Source organism: Papio anubis, chromosome 2, assembly GCF_008728515.1.
Source record: "Papio anubis isolate 15944 chromosome 2, Panubis1.0, whole genome shotgun sequence".
Classification (NCBI taxonomy): Eukaryota; Metazoa; Chordata; class Mammalia; order Primates; family Cercopithecidae; genus Papio; species Papio anubis.
The window spans coordinates 20,823,262-20,838,779 of record NC_044977.1 but is presented as its reverse complement, the minus strand read 5'-3'; the positions used below and the strand labels follow the sequence as shown (position 1 = coordinate 20,838,779).

The following is a 15,518-nucleotide window of genomic DNA, read 5'->3' as shown; positions in this document are numbered from 1 at the left end:
ATAAAGAAGCTTAAAAAAAAAACTTATGAAAAAAGAAGCAGGATAAACCAATAGAAGGAAATGATGTAGTGCCATCATTGAAGCCAGCTGAGCCCTCTCTTGCTGGCGGAGTCCTTAGATGGCAAGAGGCTTCGAAGGCAGGGAGCAAGACAGCTGCCATGAGTGGATATCAGACTCCTGATACCGATGCAAGATGGCAGTTATGCAGGGAGAGGGAGTATTATTAGTTCTCTTTTACCCAGAAGGAGGTTGAAGCTCCAAGAGTTTTAAACTTCCTAAGCCTACTCAGCTGCTATATGGCAGGTACAGGGTTTCAAGCTAGGAAGTCTGAGCTCTGAACCACTGTGTTCTACTGCCTCTCAGAACTTAGGGAACTTTATCTGTTCTACACGACAAAGGTCATAAGTTCCTGATGTGTTGCTTCTATAATGTCCTATATAAAATGGTTAAAAAGTGGGTGGGAAGATGTATTATGGCTACCTCCTCGTTAAGGTTTAAATAAAATATGTAAGGCACTCATTTCATCCTCAAAACTTGTTCTCTCCTCCCCTTCCTCCACCGCCACCATCTCTGCTTATTATGTGCTGCCCATCCATCAAGTCCTATTTTATGTACTGTACACAAGGCCATTTCTGGCCAGGATAGACATTTCAGTCCCTCTGCATGAATATCCTGGAGACTTAGCATTTGCTTGTATCATTCTTCAGGTTAATCAATTGAAATTTGTTTTTATTTTTGTGTGTCTTGTCTGCCTCTTCACCACCCAAGTAGAAAACTCCCAGGAGCTGAGGACCCTAGGAACCTTAGATTTCTTTTTACCCTCAATGTTGTCATTGATTTCAGAAACACAATAAATGAATGGATGGGTGGATTAATAAATGGGAAAGAGGAAAAGGAAAGACCCAAAAAGTCTGAAACAGTTGTGGGTACCATTTAAGATAGATTTTTCGCCGGGCGCGGTGGCTCAAGCCTGTAATCCCAGCACTTTGGGAGGCCGAGACGGGCGGATCACGAGGTCAGGAGATCGAGACCATCCTGGCGAACACGGTGAAACCCCGTCTCTACTAAAAAATACAAAAAAAAACTAGCCGGGCGAGGCGGCGGGCGCCTGTAGTCCCAGCTACTCGGGAGGCTGAGGCAGGAGAATGGCGCAAACCCGGAAGGCAGAGCTTGCAGTGAGCTGAGATCCGGCCACTGCACTCCAGCCCGGGCGACAGAGCCAGACTCCGTCTCAAAAAAAAAAAAAAAAAAAAGATAGATTTTTCTCTTTTAAAATTATTTTCAAAATGTCATCTAATTCTTAGTTATTTCTTTGGAAATAGATTTACCACTTGGGAAGTATTTGGCTTTAAATCTTCAAGATGAGTCCAAATTTATCATTAAAAAAAGGAATCCCAGAATCATTTGATTTTTTTTTTTTTCCTCCAAGGCACAAAATTTACCAGAACTTAAGCTTCAAAGGAATTTTTAAAGAAATTAGCCTAATAGGTATCAATTTCTTAATAAAAGTATACCATTTCTTAAACAATTCATCAGTTTATACCAGAAAGCCATTGTATGATAAGAGATGACCATTTCATCCTGTTTTGGTAAGGAAAACATCTTTCAAAGTCCTGTTCTTTTCTACTGGATTCAAGTACAATGTTTTCATGGTCTGCTTGACTTCATCAAATGATAAACTGTTGCCAAGTCTATCTTTTCTGGAAACACAATACAAAAATTCATAGTATTTTAATATAAAGCACAATTTTTTCAAATGTATTACACAATGCACTGAGATCAAAATCTAAATTTAAAAAGTCATTCTCAATTATATCCAAAAGAGTGTCCCTGAATGGCGAATGGCCTTTTTTGTCATGCGCCAAAAAGACATATGGTCCCAGATTCATTGCAAAAGTCTTGCTATGGAGAAGGGGTCTTAAGTGGAAAGACAGCTGCCAGTAAAAGGATATTAAAGGGTTATCTGGAATAGATGTATAAGATAGCATTTAAACTCTAGCATTTTCTTTTACATTTCAAAACCAAGGAATGTGGTCACATCAACTTTCCTGATTATCCACATATTATTTTCCTTTAAATATTTTCCATTCCATGGACATTCAGTGCTCTCTGACACCTGTGGGTCATACCAAGTGCTATGCCATGAAGGCCAGCATTAGGTTACACTCTTCTGTATTGTTCTCCAATTGTTTTTGTCATGTGTGTGTTTCTTCTGTGTCGTGTCTCACCAGCAAAATAGTAAGCTCCTGAGGACCAGAGCGGAGTCTCGCCTTCCCTGATGGGCTCCACACTCAGGGTGAATATATTCACAGCTGTAATAGCTGGCTCCCCAGCGTTTGCTAGGGAAGGCTCCTTGCCCAAATAACAAGTCCCTAGTTGCCTATAGTAAAAATATCCAGGAGAAAAAAATTATTCAACTGGGGTAAAGGGTTGACTCTACTCTATTAGTAAAGTAACTATATACCCTTTTTTATCTGGCATAGTTATGGTTGACACCTGCTGTTCTGATATAATTAATTGTGCTCCCTTTCTTTCAATAGTACCCGAGTTTAGTTGAAAAATCTATAGGCAATCTACATATGGGAGAAAGCCTAGAAGTCTTAGCATGGTCCCCAGATATTTCACAATCTTCACAATCTGATCCCGAGGTAATAGCCAGCCTTTTCTCTGCCACTGGGGATGCTCTGCATCAAGAAGAGAGAGACAAAATGAAGGGTTGGAGCATTTGCCACAGGTTTGCCACTGCTGTGTTCTCTTCTCCAGGCTGGGCACACAGATGGTCAAATGCTGGAGTGGCAGTTCTTATCAACCTGTTACCTGATGATTTAATATTTTTGAGCACTTACAATGTGCTGGGCTAAAGGCTTTATGGAAATGGGTTATTAAATCCTTACAGCAACCCCATGAAGCAGGTACTATTAGCATTCTCTTTGTCCCACTGAAGACAGTGAGTCCCCAAGAGGTTAAGAAATCTACAAGTAACAGGCTGACTCCTGAGCCTGTATATCTGAACACCACACCAAAGTGCTTTTCTCCGTGGTCTCTAAGTGTTCTGGTAATTTTGAACTCAATGTTAAAAACTCATCTTGTATAAATTATTCCTGACTCCCCACTCCTACGTGGAAAAGCTGACAAGAACATCTAAAAAGAAAGAAAAACCTTTGCTAATTTGAAGGCTTTGACTTTGGATACTATCTGAGAGCTAATGTGACCTGGCTTTATAAATTGAAAGAAAAATATCCAAAGTCCTGATAAAAATATCCAAAAAACGCACTTCCTGTGGCGATAACGTGAACAAAGTGGTGAATTCACTGGAAATGCGTGTGTGGGAATGTACAGTCTCTACTTCAAAATCAAGCCCCTGCCAGGGCTTAAACCAGTTAACAGACAACACTCTACACTAAACTTCTCCATGGGGTACACATATAAAACACGGGCAAGGAAAAAACTACAGGCAATAAAGCCAACAACTGTAATGCCTAACAGGTCTGCTAAACTAGGAACGGATGTGGCAAGTGGGTAAGAGAAATAGTTTTTAAACATTTGTGGTGTCGGGGAGAGAGTCTGCCAGAGCATGCGAGTGAAGCAGGGTTAGTTTGGGACAGTGGCTGACGGAGATGCTCCCGACTCTATCCCAGGAGCACAGGAAATGAAATGAGCTGGAACCTCGGCGTTGTGGTCAGCGTGCAGGCACTGGAAGTGGAGGGGTCTGGGCTGGCTTCACAGCCAGATGACCAGTGCACTTAGAGGACCTTGCATTCTGGGTTTAATGCCCTGCTCTCACTGTCATGAATTCTTAATTTATCTTTCCATTTTATTTTGTAAGTGAGGTCCTATCAGACAACAGAGCAGGTGCAGAGGGCTTAGAGCCTGGGTTCCTGTGCTTCGCCTCCCAGCCCCTCCCCTAGTTTGATTCTCTGCTGTCATGTCCTCCAGCCCTGGTGTCCCTGCTGCTTGGCTGCCTCCCACTTCCCATCCCTGTTTCAGCGACATCAGCTGCCCTCCACCTCCAGCAGGGACTTGGGTGTGCACACCTCCGTGATGACATCTGGCAGGGCATGGCGGTAGCAGTCCTTGCAGCGTCTGGCAGTGCCACTGTGCATTAAGTAGGGCATTTGGTGGGGGCAAGCCTCCCTCTCACCTGCTTCAGGTACACAATATGTCCCAGTGCAGAAATGGCAATCCCTTGGGGGTCTATGAATTGGGGTGGCAGACCTGTGAGGAACGGAGATTGACTTTTCTCCCCTTGGGGGTGGGCTGGAGGATAAGGGCAAAGCACTTTGGTCTTGATCCTGGGACTGCTGCTGGAGGGAGCTAGTAAGTGGAGGGGGAAGGGAGTGGGCCGAGGGTCTGCACCCACCTGCAAAGTGTAATATCTAATAGCAAAGAAACATGATGGGCCAAGACAGAGATGGTGGAAGAAAGTACAAGTTGAATGTTGTGCCTTCAATGGCACTCTTTTTAGGGTCCTACCTTTCGATTTTGCATCCGACCCTGCAAATTATATAGTCAGCCTTGGGTGAAATGCATGCTTTTAATAGCATTGGCTCCCCACCTCTCACAGAATGAAAGTAAAACCTCCAATAATGTCTTCCTCAATGGATTGTCTTTAAAATAACCCTCTGTTTAGAAAAAGTACATGCATTTTTTTCTTTCAGACAACCTTAGAAAGCTGTAAATGGTGACCAAGTATGGCAGAGCCATTGGGAGTACACATTACTGGAAAGAGATGCCCTCTTTCCCCCTGCTTGTCTTCCTCCCATACCCCTTTCCCCACATCTTCTCTTCCAGTCAATGCCGCACTCCCATTTCATATGTAGAGGCTCCACTCACTCTCTACAGCGGGCCAGTGAGGGGCTGCTTCTCACTGCTGTTACTTAATTCCAAACAATTCTGAGCAACCCCTCTTGTGACAACATCCGCACCAACATGAGCCGTAAGCTCCCTTCAGAACAGGCCTGTGAACGTTCTGGAATCCTAGCAGTGGCTGCTGTACCTAGTCATTTTTGCATCGTTGCTCTGTGGTACGGCTGGCTGCACTTCTGTGAGAAGCTTAACCTTCAGTATGAGCTCAGCCTGCCAGGGGCCTGGTCCCGTAGACTGCATGTTAAAGAGTGAGAGAAGCCAGAATTCTCGAAGCCATGGGGCATAACAGAGTGTTCTGTCAAACTGGGTGTGGGTTCATTATTCAACAGATCTTGTAATGTTTAATGGAAATAATTACTGAATAGTGTAGGATTTGCTTTAAAATTTGCTCTCCAATGATTTTTCAGGCAAAGGAGGAAAAAGTTTTTTGTTCCACATGAAAACATACTTTTTCTGAGGAAAAAAAAAACAATAGTCCTACAAATAGGACTTATTAAAGACGAATTGTTTGATTACTCATTTTTCAAAAAATATTTGTGCTGATTGTGCTATTTCCCAACCCTCTAATTATTTTTTTCCTTTTCTGCCTGCAAAACCTCTGCCTTCATTCATCTTTATTCTAGCCCCAGGCATTAAAGGAGTAGAAGAGCAGATTCATTCATTCTTTCAGAACATGTTTATTGAGCAATTACTATGTTTCCAGGTTTAGAGGTACATGCATAAACAGAGCATGAACTGAAAGCCTGGCTCACATCCAGAGTGATCCTCAGCCTCTTACGGCTTTCTTCAGAAGCTTAGGAATACTCTAAAAGGTGGAGGACTTATGTTACTTTGTGATGCTCCATAATTCTATAGACATTCTTTTTTATGTTTAAGGGCAATGTGCTAGTAATCTACTGAGTGATGTATTAAAAATTAACACTGCATGTTAATTTAGTCAATTATATTGTATGTATTGTGTTAATGTAAAATTGGTATAACACTGACATTACTTATGCTACTCTGTATTCTACTTGAGCTTCAAGCTACCATGAAATTTTGCCAAGCTACAATTTAGCACATGCCCAAGCAGACAGCAGGATTTCCCCAATTTTCTAGAAAAATACCCGTCAGTGTTTTTCCGGAAGTGACGTCCTCCTTCCTGAAAGAACATTAGTGATGTTCTTGAGTTGGTCCAGACTTTCAGTTGCTGCTGTTCTGGCCTTTTCATATGTAATTATTTCAGGGTCACTTACTTGTCATGGATGGGTGAGTTTTCTGTAGTCGTTATTGATTCTGTCCTGTGGAGTGATGGCATCAACAATATTGGAGCCTATCTTTTTCCAGCAATGGTCTTCAGGGTGGATATGGACTACAGTTGAGTTATGAATCATTTTTATACCCCATTACTGAAACCGGTTTGCTGTTGTGGTGTCAATTTGGTTTTATTACTCAGTTCTTTGTCACCGGAATAGGACAATGGGTGGGGTGGGTGGAGCGCAAAGTTGGTCCCCCTGCTGACACTTAGAACTACTGGTAAGTAGCCTTCAATAAGTGACGAGACAACAGCATTCTACTCTTTTTACATTCCACTCCCCACAGGCCTGCCCGCCTCTGCCTAGACTGACTTCTTCAGTGGGGTTACCCTCTCCCTTCTCCCCTTCATCTACTAACAGGCCACAGGGGACCCATCTATAGCAGGGGCAAAGGCAGCTGACAGCCACAGAGCCTAGGGTGCTGGTGAGCTGTTTGTGTACCTGTTCCACAGCCACACTTAGGAGGTCCCTTTTTTGAGAACTGACTAGTGGGTGAGTGGAACTCCCTGCTGGAGCTGAAAAGATAGCAATATTTCTCAAGGGTGTTTTTCAGGCAGACATTGCTCAGGGTTAGTGTTGGTGAAATGCAGTACAGGAGCTGTCGGCCAAATGTCAAGAGCTAGAGGATGCTTACATTCAGATTATACCCGCTCAGGTCTGAATATAGCTAAATGTGGCATGTGGACACTTACAAATGCAAATAAGAATCGACAATATTTCCGTTATGGAGATTTCCATGGGCATAGTTGTTCGTTTTGTTTTTTGTTTTTTGTTTTTTTTTCTGTGGCTGATTTTATTCTTATTAGGGTCTCATGATGTGCCACACTGGCTTCTAATAAAAATAGTTACCTTATTTCATCAAATTCTAAAGCATCTTTAACTGTAAATCAGTCTACTATTTTACATAAAACTAAGAAACAATAAAGTCGCTAATTAATGGTACTGCTCTTGCATCCCTTGAGGCTTTTATTTTATACTTATGGAAAGAGCTTCCTTTGACTCATTGATGCATACATTTTATGTTGTCTGTGCTTTTTACAAAAGAGATCATTTCCTTTTCTGTAAACTATTTTAGAACCGTTTTCGATTAATGAAGTTGTGAAGATAGGTGTTGTGTAGCCTGAGGCGGCGGCAGCACAGAGGGTAAGAGCAGGTGTTCTCGGGCTGTGTGTTGACCAGCTTGCCTTACACCACCCCAGCACGGTTTGTGACACGGAAGGTTTTCTTCTTGAGGAAGTAAAAGGTGAAGCCAAGAATAGCATTACTGATTCCCAAATGGATGATGTTGAAGTTGTTCATACAACTGACATTCAGAAATATATTCCATGCTTTTTTTAGCTTTTATAATTCCTCAAGTGAAGTAAATGAGCAAGCAGTGAAGAAAATATTCTCCAATGTCAAAAAGAATGTGATAGGTTGGTATAAATTCCATCATCATTCAGATCAGATCATGGTGTTTATAGAGAGGCTGCTGTCACAAAAACTTGCAGGAGCATTTTTCAAACCAATAACTTGTTTTTCTACTATGAACACCAAGTATAATAACAGAAAACTGTTCTACTCATTGACTGAAACATGCCTTATATAAACCTCAAAAAGAACTTTTTCACAGGGTACCTTTAGCGGTTGCCAGTCTGGGTATTTCTGAACAACTAGGTTGTAAAACTGTATCAGGTTCCTGTATGTCCACTGGTTTTAGCCAAGCAGTAAAAACACACAGCTCTGAATTTTTTGAAGAAGATGGATCCTTAAAGGAGGTACATAAGATAAATGAAATGTATGCTTCTTTACAAGAGGAATTAAAGATTATATGCAAAAAAGTGGAAGACAGTGAACAAGCAATAAATAAACTAGTAAAGGATGTAAACAGATTAAAACAAGAAACTGAGAAAAGGAGATGAGCATAGATTCAGGCAGCAGGAGAGAAGAACATCTAAAAAGACCCTCAGGGGAACGTTTTTCCTGGTCAAGCATTACGGACCTTTTATCCAGATTCTGAATTTCTTCAATCATGTGTTATGTCTTTAAAAACCAGACATGTTTCTAAAAGTAGCTGTAACTACAACCTCCACCTCGATGTACTAGCCAAAATGACCTTAACGGTAGAACACACTGACATTCCTGAAGCTAGTCCAGCTAGCAGACCACAAATGATTAAGCATAAAGCTTTAGGCTTAGATGACAGATGAAATTCAAGAGATCATGGCAGTTAGAGATACAAGACAAACTATCTAAAACAGATACTGATAGTAGTTACCAAGAAAAACCATCCACAACGGACAGCCCAGAAATAGATGAAGAGATTGAGAAAATGAAGGGATCTAGTGAATATCCAGTCTCCTACATCTTGATCCTTTTAACCTAAAAGGAGATTTTTTTTTTAATTTGACTGATAGGTAAAGCCAAACATTTCTATTGTTTTTTCTATGTTGAGCTACTTGTGCTAATACAGATGAATTCATTTGTTTTTACTATGTTCCCCTGTTTGCAGTAATCCGCAGATTAAGTCTTGGCATGTTTAATTTATAAAGTACTTTTTTGAACATCAGATGCTTTTATTTTAAAATCTTTTTTCACATTTCACTAAGTTGTTGAGGGAAAGGCTTACACTGACACATTCTTTATCACTGGAAAAGTGAGGCTGGGCACAGTGGCTCACACCTGTAATTCCAGCACTTAGGGAGGACAAGGCAGGAGAATTTATTGAGGCCAGAAGTTAGAGAGCAACCTGGGCATCAAAGTGAGACCCATCTCTATTTAAAAAGGAAAAATAAATGGAAAAGCAAGAATAGAAAAGAAATAGAATTTACTTTCACAATGTGGAAAGAAATGTATATGAAAATTTACTTTATCTAAGTCATTAAAATTCTCCTAAAGTGATAATTTTTTTTTACTTTTTAAAAATTATACTTTAAGTTCTGGGGTATATGTGCAGAACATGCAGGTTTGTTAAGGTATACAAGTGTCATGGTGGTTTGCTGCACCCATCAACCCATCATCTACATTAGGTATTTTTCCTAATGTCATCCCTGTCATCCCTCCTCCCACCCCTGACTTCTCAACAGGCCCTGGTATGTGATGTTCCCCTCCCTGTGTCCATGTGTTCTCATTGTTCAACTCCCACTAATGAGTGAGAAGATGCAGTGTGTGGTTTTCTGTTCTTGTGTTGGATTGCTGAGAATGATGGTTTCCAGCATCATCCATGTCCCTGCAAAAGACATGAACTCACCTTTTTTTTATGGCTGCATAGTATTCCATAGTATATATGTGCCACATTTTCTTTATCCAGTCTATCATTGATGGGCATTTGGGTTGGTTCCAAGTCTTTGCTATTGTGAACAGTGCTGAGGTAAACATACATGTGCATGTGTCTTTATAGTAGAATGATTTATAATTATTTTGGATATATACCCAGTAATGGAATTGCTGGGTCAAATGGTATTTCTAGTTCTAGATCCTTGAGGAATCACCACACTGTCTTCCACAATGGTTGAACTAATTTATACTCCCACCAACAGTGTAAAAGTGTTCCTATTTCTCCACATCCTCTCCGGCATCTGTTGTTTCCTGACTTTTTAATGATTGCCATTCTACCTGGCATGAGATGTTATCCGATTGTGGTTTTGATTTGCATTTCTCTAATGACCAGTGATGAGCATTTTTTCATATGTTTGTTGGCTGCATAAATGTCTTCTTTTGAGAAGTGTCTGTTCATATCCTTTACCCACTTTTTGATGGGTTTTTTTTTCTTGTAAATTTGTTTAAGTTCTTTGTAGCTTCTGGATATTAGCCCTTTGTCAGATGGATAGATTACAAAATTTTTCTCCCATTCTGTAGGTTGCTGCCTGTTCACTCTGATGATAGTTTCTTTTGCTGTGCAGAAGCTCTTTAGTTTAATTAGATCCTATTTGTCTATTTTGACTTTTGTTGCCATTGCTTTTGGTGTTTTAGTCATGAAGTCTTTGCCCATGCCTATGTCCTGAATAGTATTGCCTAGGATTTCTTCTAGGGTTTTTATGGTTTTAAGTCTTACATTTATGTCTTTAATCCATCTTGAGTTAATTTTCGTATAAGGTGTAAGGAAGGGATTCAGTTTCAGCTTTCTGCATGTGGCTAGCCAGTATTCCCAACACCATTTATTAAATAGGGAATCATTTCCCCATTCCTTGTTTTTGTCAGGTTTGTCAAAGATCAGATGGTTGTAGATGCATGGTGTTATTTCTGAGGCCTGTGTTGTGTTTCATTGGTCTATATCTTTGTTTTGGTACCAGTACCATGCTGTTTTGGTGACTATAGCCTTGTAGTATAGTTTGAAGTCAGGTAGCATGATGCCTCCAGCTTTGTTACTTTTACTTAGGATTGTCTTGACTATGCAGGCTCTTTTTTGGTTCCATATGAAATTGAAAGTAGTTTTTTCCAATTCTGTGAAGAAAGTCAGTGGTAGTTTGATGAGGATGGCATTGAATCTATAAATTACCTTGGGCAGTATGGCCATTTTCATGATATTGATTCTTCCTATCCATGAGCATGGAATGTTTTCCCATTTGTTTGTGTCCTCTCCTATTTCCTTGAGCAGTGGTTTGTAGTTCTTGAAGAAGTCCTTCACATCCCTTATAAATTGGATTCCTAGTTATTTTATTCTCTTTGTAGCAATTGTGAATGGGAGTTCACTCATTATTTGGCTTGCTGTTTGTCTGTTATTGGTGTATAGAAACAATGGGAAATTCAACTCAGTTATCAATAGTCTTGTTGTTTTTTTCACCCAGTATCATTCTCGGTGCCAGCAAGGGTCTGGCATGTTTAGTAAAGGAGGATCGGATCATACATTTGATTTAGATGTTTTAAGATATATTTTATAAGAAAGTATTCCACTGAATTCTTATTTATTCAGAATTAGTATTATATTTTTTCAAATGACTTTTCAGCACCTGTGGAAATAGGGTTACTTTTTTTTTTTCTTTTTTTTTTGAGACAGAGTCTTTGCTCTGTCACCCAGGCTGTAGTGCAGTGGTACGATCTCGGCTCACTGCAAGCTCCGCCTCCAGGGTTCACACCAGTCTCCTGCCTCAGCCTCCCGAGTAGCTGGGACTACAGGCACCCACCACCAAGCCCTGCTAATTTTTGTAGTTTTTAGTAAAAATGAGGTTTCCCTGTGTTAGCCAGGGTGGTCTTGATCTCCTGACCTCGTGATCCTCCCGCCTCAGCCTCCCAAATGCTGGGATTACAGGCGTGAGCTACCACACCCAGCCTTTTTTTCCCTTTATGTTACATTCCTGGGATAAACTATACGTGGTAATAATTTGTTATTGTATTATGTGCTGCCGGATCCAGATTCTGCCTGTCAGTATATTTTTAGGGTTTTTTTGCATCAATATTTATGAATGAGTTTGGTTTGTAATGTTTATTGTGAAATGCTTGCATTTTGGAACCTAATGATCCTTACTGTAAAGATTTTTTGAACATTTTCCTCTCTTGCAATATATCCTTAGACTTTGTAGAACACAAACTCTGCTTTCTAGAAATCACCATCGTTACTAATACTTAATTCATACTTTTTGTGTTTGACATTGTTACAGTGTTTTTTGTTTTGTTTTGTTTTGTTTTTGTTTTTCTAAGACAAGGTCTCACTGTCACCCAGGTTGAAGCACAGTGGTGCAATCTCAGCTCACTGCAACCTCTGCCTCATGGGCTCAAGCAGTCCTCCCACCTCAGCCTCCTGAGTAGCTAGGACTACAGGTGCCCATCACCATGTGTGGATAATTTTTGTATTTTTTGTAAAGATGGGGTTTCACCCTGTTGCCCAAGCTAGTCTCAAACTCCCAAGCTCAAGCGATCCCCCTACCTTGGCCTCCCAAAGTGCTGGGATTACAGGCTGAGCCACCATGCCTGGCCTTTGTTACAACTTTAATTATCTTTAAGAACCTTATGAAACTAGGTATGATTTTTCCTACTTTGCAGGAAACTGAGGTACACAGAGGTTAAGTACTTTGACTTGTACTAGCATGTAGTTGCATAGGATTTAATCTGTTTCCAGAGTCGGTGCTCTTATGTCCAGAAATTTAGTTTAACGAAAAAATTGTTAAACGTGGCAAGGGCCTTTCTCAGACCCCCTTACCTAATTTCTTTTAGGATTATCTTGGTTTATTTCATGCTTCTTTTGTGGACACTTTAATGGCAGAAACCTTGCATGCAGAACTAAGCTTCCCTGTGATGACATTCTGAAGCAGTGAGGCTTACAATGCAGGCGTCCTCTAATGGGAGCAGACCCAAAATGTGAAAATTGGGATTTATCAAACTGCAATTATGAGAGTATTACTGAAAAATCCGGTAATTAACAAAATATTTCAACAGTAGATTTCCTTAAGCAGTAAACTGCCCCTGTCCTCCACCATAGGGCATTCAAAATATTAAGCAAATTAGATTTAATTAGTCTGCCACATTGTATAGAATTAAACATTAGAAATGGAAACTTTGTTAAGGTAACTGCATTCTCTGCAACTTTTCCTAAATTGTCGTTTTAATTATATATCTTTCTAAATGAAGTAATACATATTGGCAGAATTCCAGTCTACAATGTATTTATTTCCAGGCTACTGTAAATCCACAAAGAATTTTATTGTACAGAAAAGAAATAGAAATAGAAACCCTTTTTTTTTTTGAGATTTAACCACCCTGTTGCCCAGGGTTGAAGTGCACCTCAGCTCACTGCAAGCTCCGGGAAATCCTATTCTTTAGTTTTATTTTTCCACACCTGTGTCCCCAGTAGCACACAAAGACTCCCAAACTATGTGTATGTTGGAAATATTTAATGAGCAGTGAGAGCCAACACATGCACCTGTGAAACGACATTTGTCTAATTTGTAATTATTGTAATGTGCTCTATGCTTATAAACTAACTGTGATCATAACAAAAGGTATTTTTAAATTGCTCATATAACCATATGTCTTGGATCATGGTACTATCTTTGGCTTCTGTATATGTTATTTTTCTAGTGTTTCAGATCTTTTTATAAAAACCTCTACGCATTAGGCATAATTAATCCATATCAAGAAAGAATCTAAAAGGTTAACTCTAAGAGACTCTGCTAGAGTGAGAACAATTTAGGAAAACTAGGGGTTTTGTTTTCTAAAAGTGAATTCCTGAGATTTATTTAAAAAGCATTTTGTAGACTTGATTAAGATAGTTACATAACTTGCAGGGCCAAGAACAAAATAAAAATGCAGGTCCCCTGGTTCAAAAACATGAAAAAATTGTTAAAGACACTAAAATATAAAACTTTTTCCTTTTTGTGGTTTCTCATTTTGTCATGATTTTATTTATTTATTTATTTTATTTACTATTTGATGTCTTAGTAAATAAAAAATGTAAAATTATTAGCATGAAGTTTACTTTGTATCTTTATATTGTTCAATCCCAGGTTTAAATGCAAACGTAAGAGCCTTTAACTCCTAAGTGAAATTACTGAAATTGCACAATTCAAATTTTACAGTTTATACATGCGTATTTTGCATATGTATTTTGTTCCTACCAGAATAGTGGAAATGCTACACAAAACTAATTCAGCTGTTTATTTCGCTTCTTGATATGTGCACATTCTACCAACACTCTTCTTTCAACTTATTTCTGAATGAGGAAGAGTTGGAAAAAAAAAACAAACAAAACTATGGGTTTCCCTCTCTTTCCCTTTTCTCCTTTATCATTTGCAGCATAAGTGGTTGGCTGATGCATGAGTAAGAAAGGATATGATAGAGTTTCTTGGTCATTGGTACCTTAAAGTGCCATTGCCTTCTTTCTGCATCTAAAGCAAGTTCTGGTTCGAATGGAAAGTATGGCCTCTCACAGCTCTGGGTGTCCCCCTCCTTACCTTTTTACTGAATGGTAAATGTGACATACTTGTTCTACCTTTGAGTCTTGCTGAACTCCCACACATCATGGTTCCTTTGGAATTATATGATAATGGATTCCTCCAATGCCTTAAATGAGTGAGGAGGCAAGAAAATGCAGACATGCTTATTGCTTCTGTTTCCCCCACTCACATGCACGCTCTATTGTCCCATCAGACTTCCCTTACAAAACACAAGTTCAAAGATGAAAGTATTAAGAATGTCAAGATAGTGACAGCAGGACCCTAAGCATGGGGCCCTTCTGAGCATGGGGCTCCATGTGACTGTATATGCCACATGCCCATGAAGTCAACCCTGCCCCAGTTATCTCATCTACAAATTGAGGTGATAATAGTAGTGCCAGGTAGGATTGCCATGAGGGAGTAATTAAGTTATGAATATAAGGTTCTCAATATAGTATCCTGCACATAGAAAGCACTCAGTACATGGTAGTTTATTGCTGTATACCTCAAAGAAATCAGGAAATGGTTATTGTATTCCTACTAGGAAACTTGTTTATTTGATTTGGGTCCAGCATTCCTTATATGAACCTCACGAGGCAAGATGTGCTTTCTTTTTTTTTTTTTTGAGACGGAGTCTCGCTCTGTCGCCCAAGCTGGAGCGCAGTGGCCGGATCTCGGCTTACTGCAAGCTCCGCCTCCCGGGTTCACGCCATTCTCCTGCCTCAGCCTCCCGAGTAGCTGGGACTACAGGCGCCCGCCACCACGCCCGGCTAGTTTTTTGTATTTTTTAGTAGAGACAGGGTTTCACCGTGTTAGCCAGGATGGTCTCGATCTCCTGACCTCGTAATCCGCCCGTCTCGGCCTCCCAAAGTGCTGGGATTACAGGCTTGAGCCACCGCGCCCGGCCGCAAGACGTGCTTTCAAACACACGAGACAGAACAGAATGAATGCTCCTTTATCTGTGGTGGGCAGGAGGCAACTGTACAATAATGAGGCGAAGGTCTGAGGTGAGTTCATCAGGTTGCCTAAGTTAATTTATTCGGTGGTAATTACTGCAGCAGGTTATAGCTAATAGTGCTATGTAAGGTGTCCTGAAAAAGACAAGGCACAAGTTACTAAGAGAAGTTGAGTTGCCAGGTTGTCTCCATCTGAAAAGAGGTCAGCTCTGCAAAGCCTTGGGCAAGAAGGCCTCAGCTCCAAACTCACGGAGGGGGGACATTTGAATCCAAGATCAAAACAAAACAAAGATATGAAGTCTGCCTAAGTAAGTACGTGTGAATTCTGGCTGACTACAGCATCCAAATGAAATTTCTTATAGAATGAGTTTCAGAGTTTAAAGTTCCAGAGAAACATTGTAAAGAATACTCATCAATCCATTAATCCAATAGAGTTGCTTATAAAATACTGTTTCATATGCCCAAAATGTATTTGGTTTATTTACATATGTGTACCCAGCCATTCATTTTGCAAACATCAATTTTTAAAAATTTATTTGATAAATTATTAGCTC

The 15,518-nt window shown here is 40.1% G+C and overlaps 1 protein-coding gene and 1 pseudogene across 16 annotated transcripts in view; both read left to right on the top strand.

Moving 5' to 3' along the window:
• ABI3BP (ABI family member 3 binding protein) overlaps positions 1-15,518 on the top strand; it is a 248,598-nt gene that overhangs the window by 76,405 nt on the left and 156,675 nt on the right. The gene's annotated exons all lie outside the window — the stretch shown is intronic.
• Positions 4,930-9,111, top strand: LOC103881315 (annotated as a pseudogene).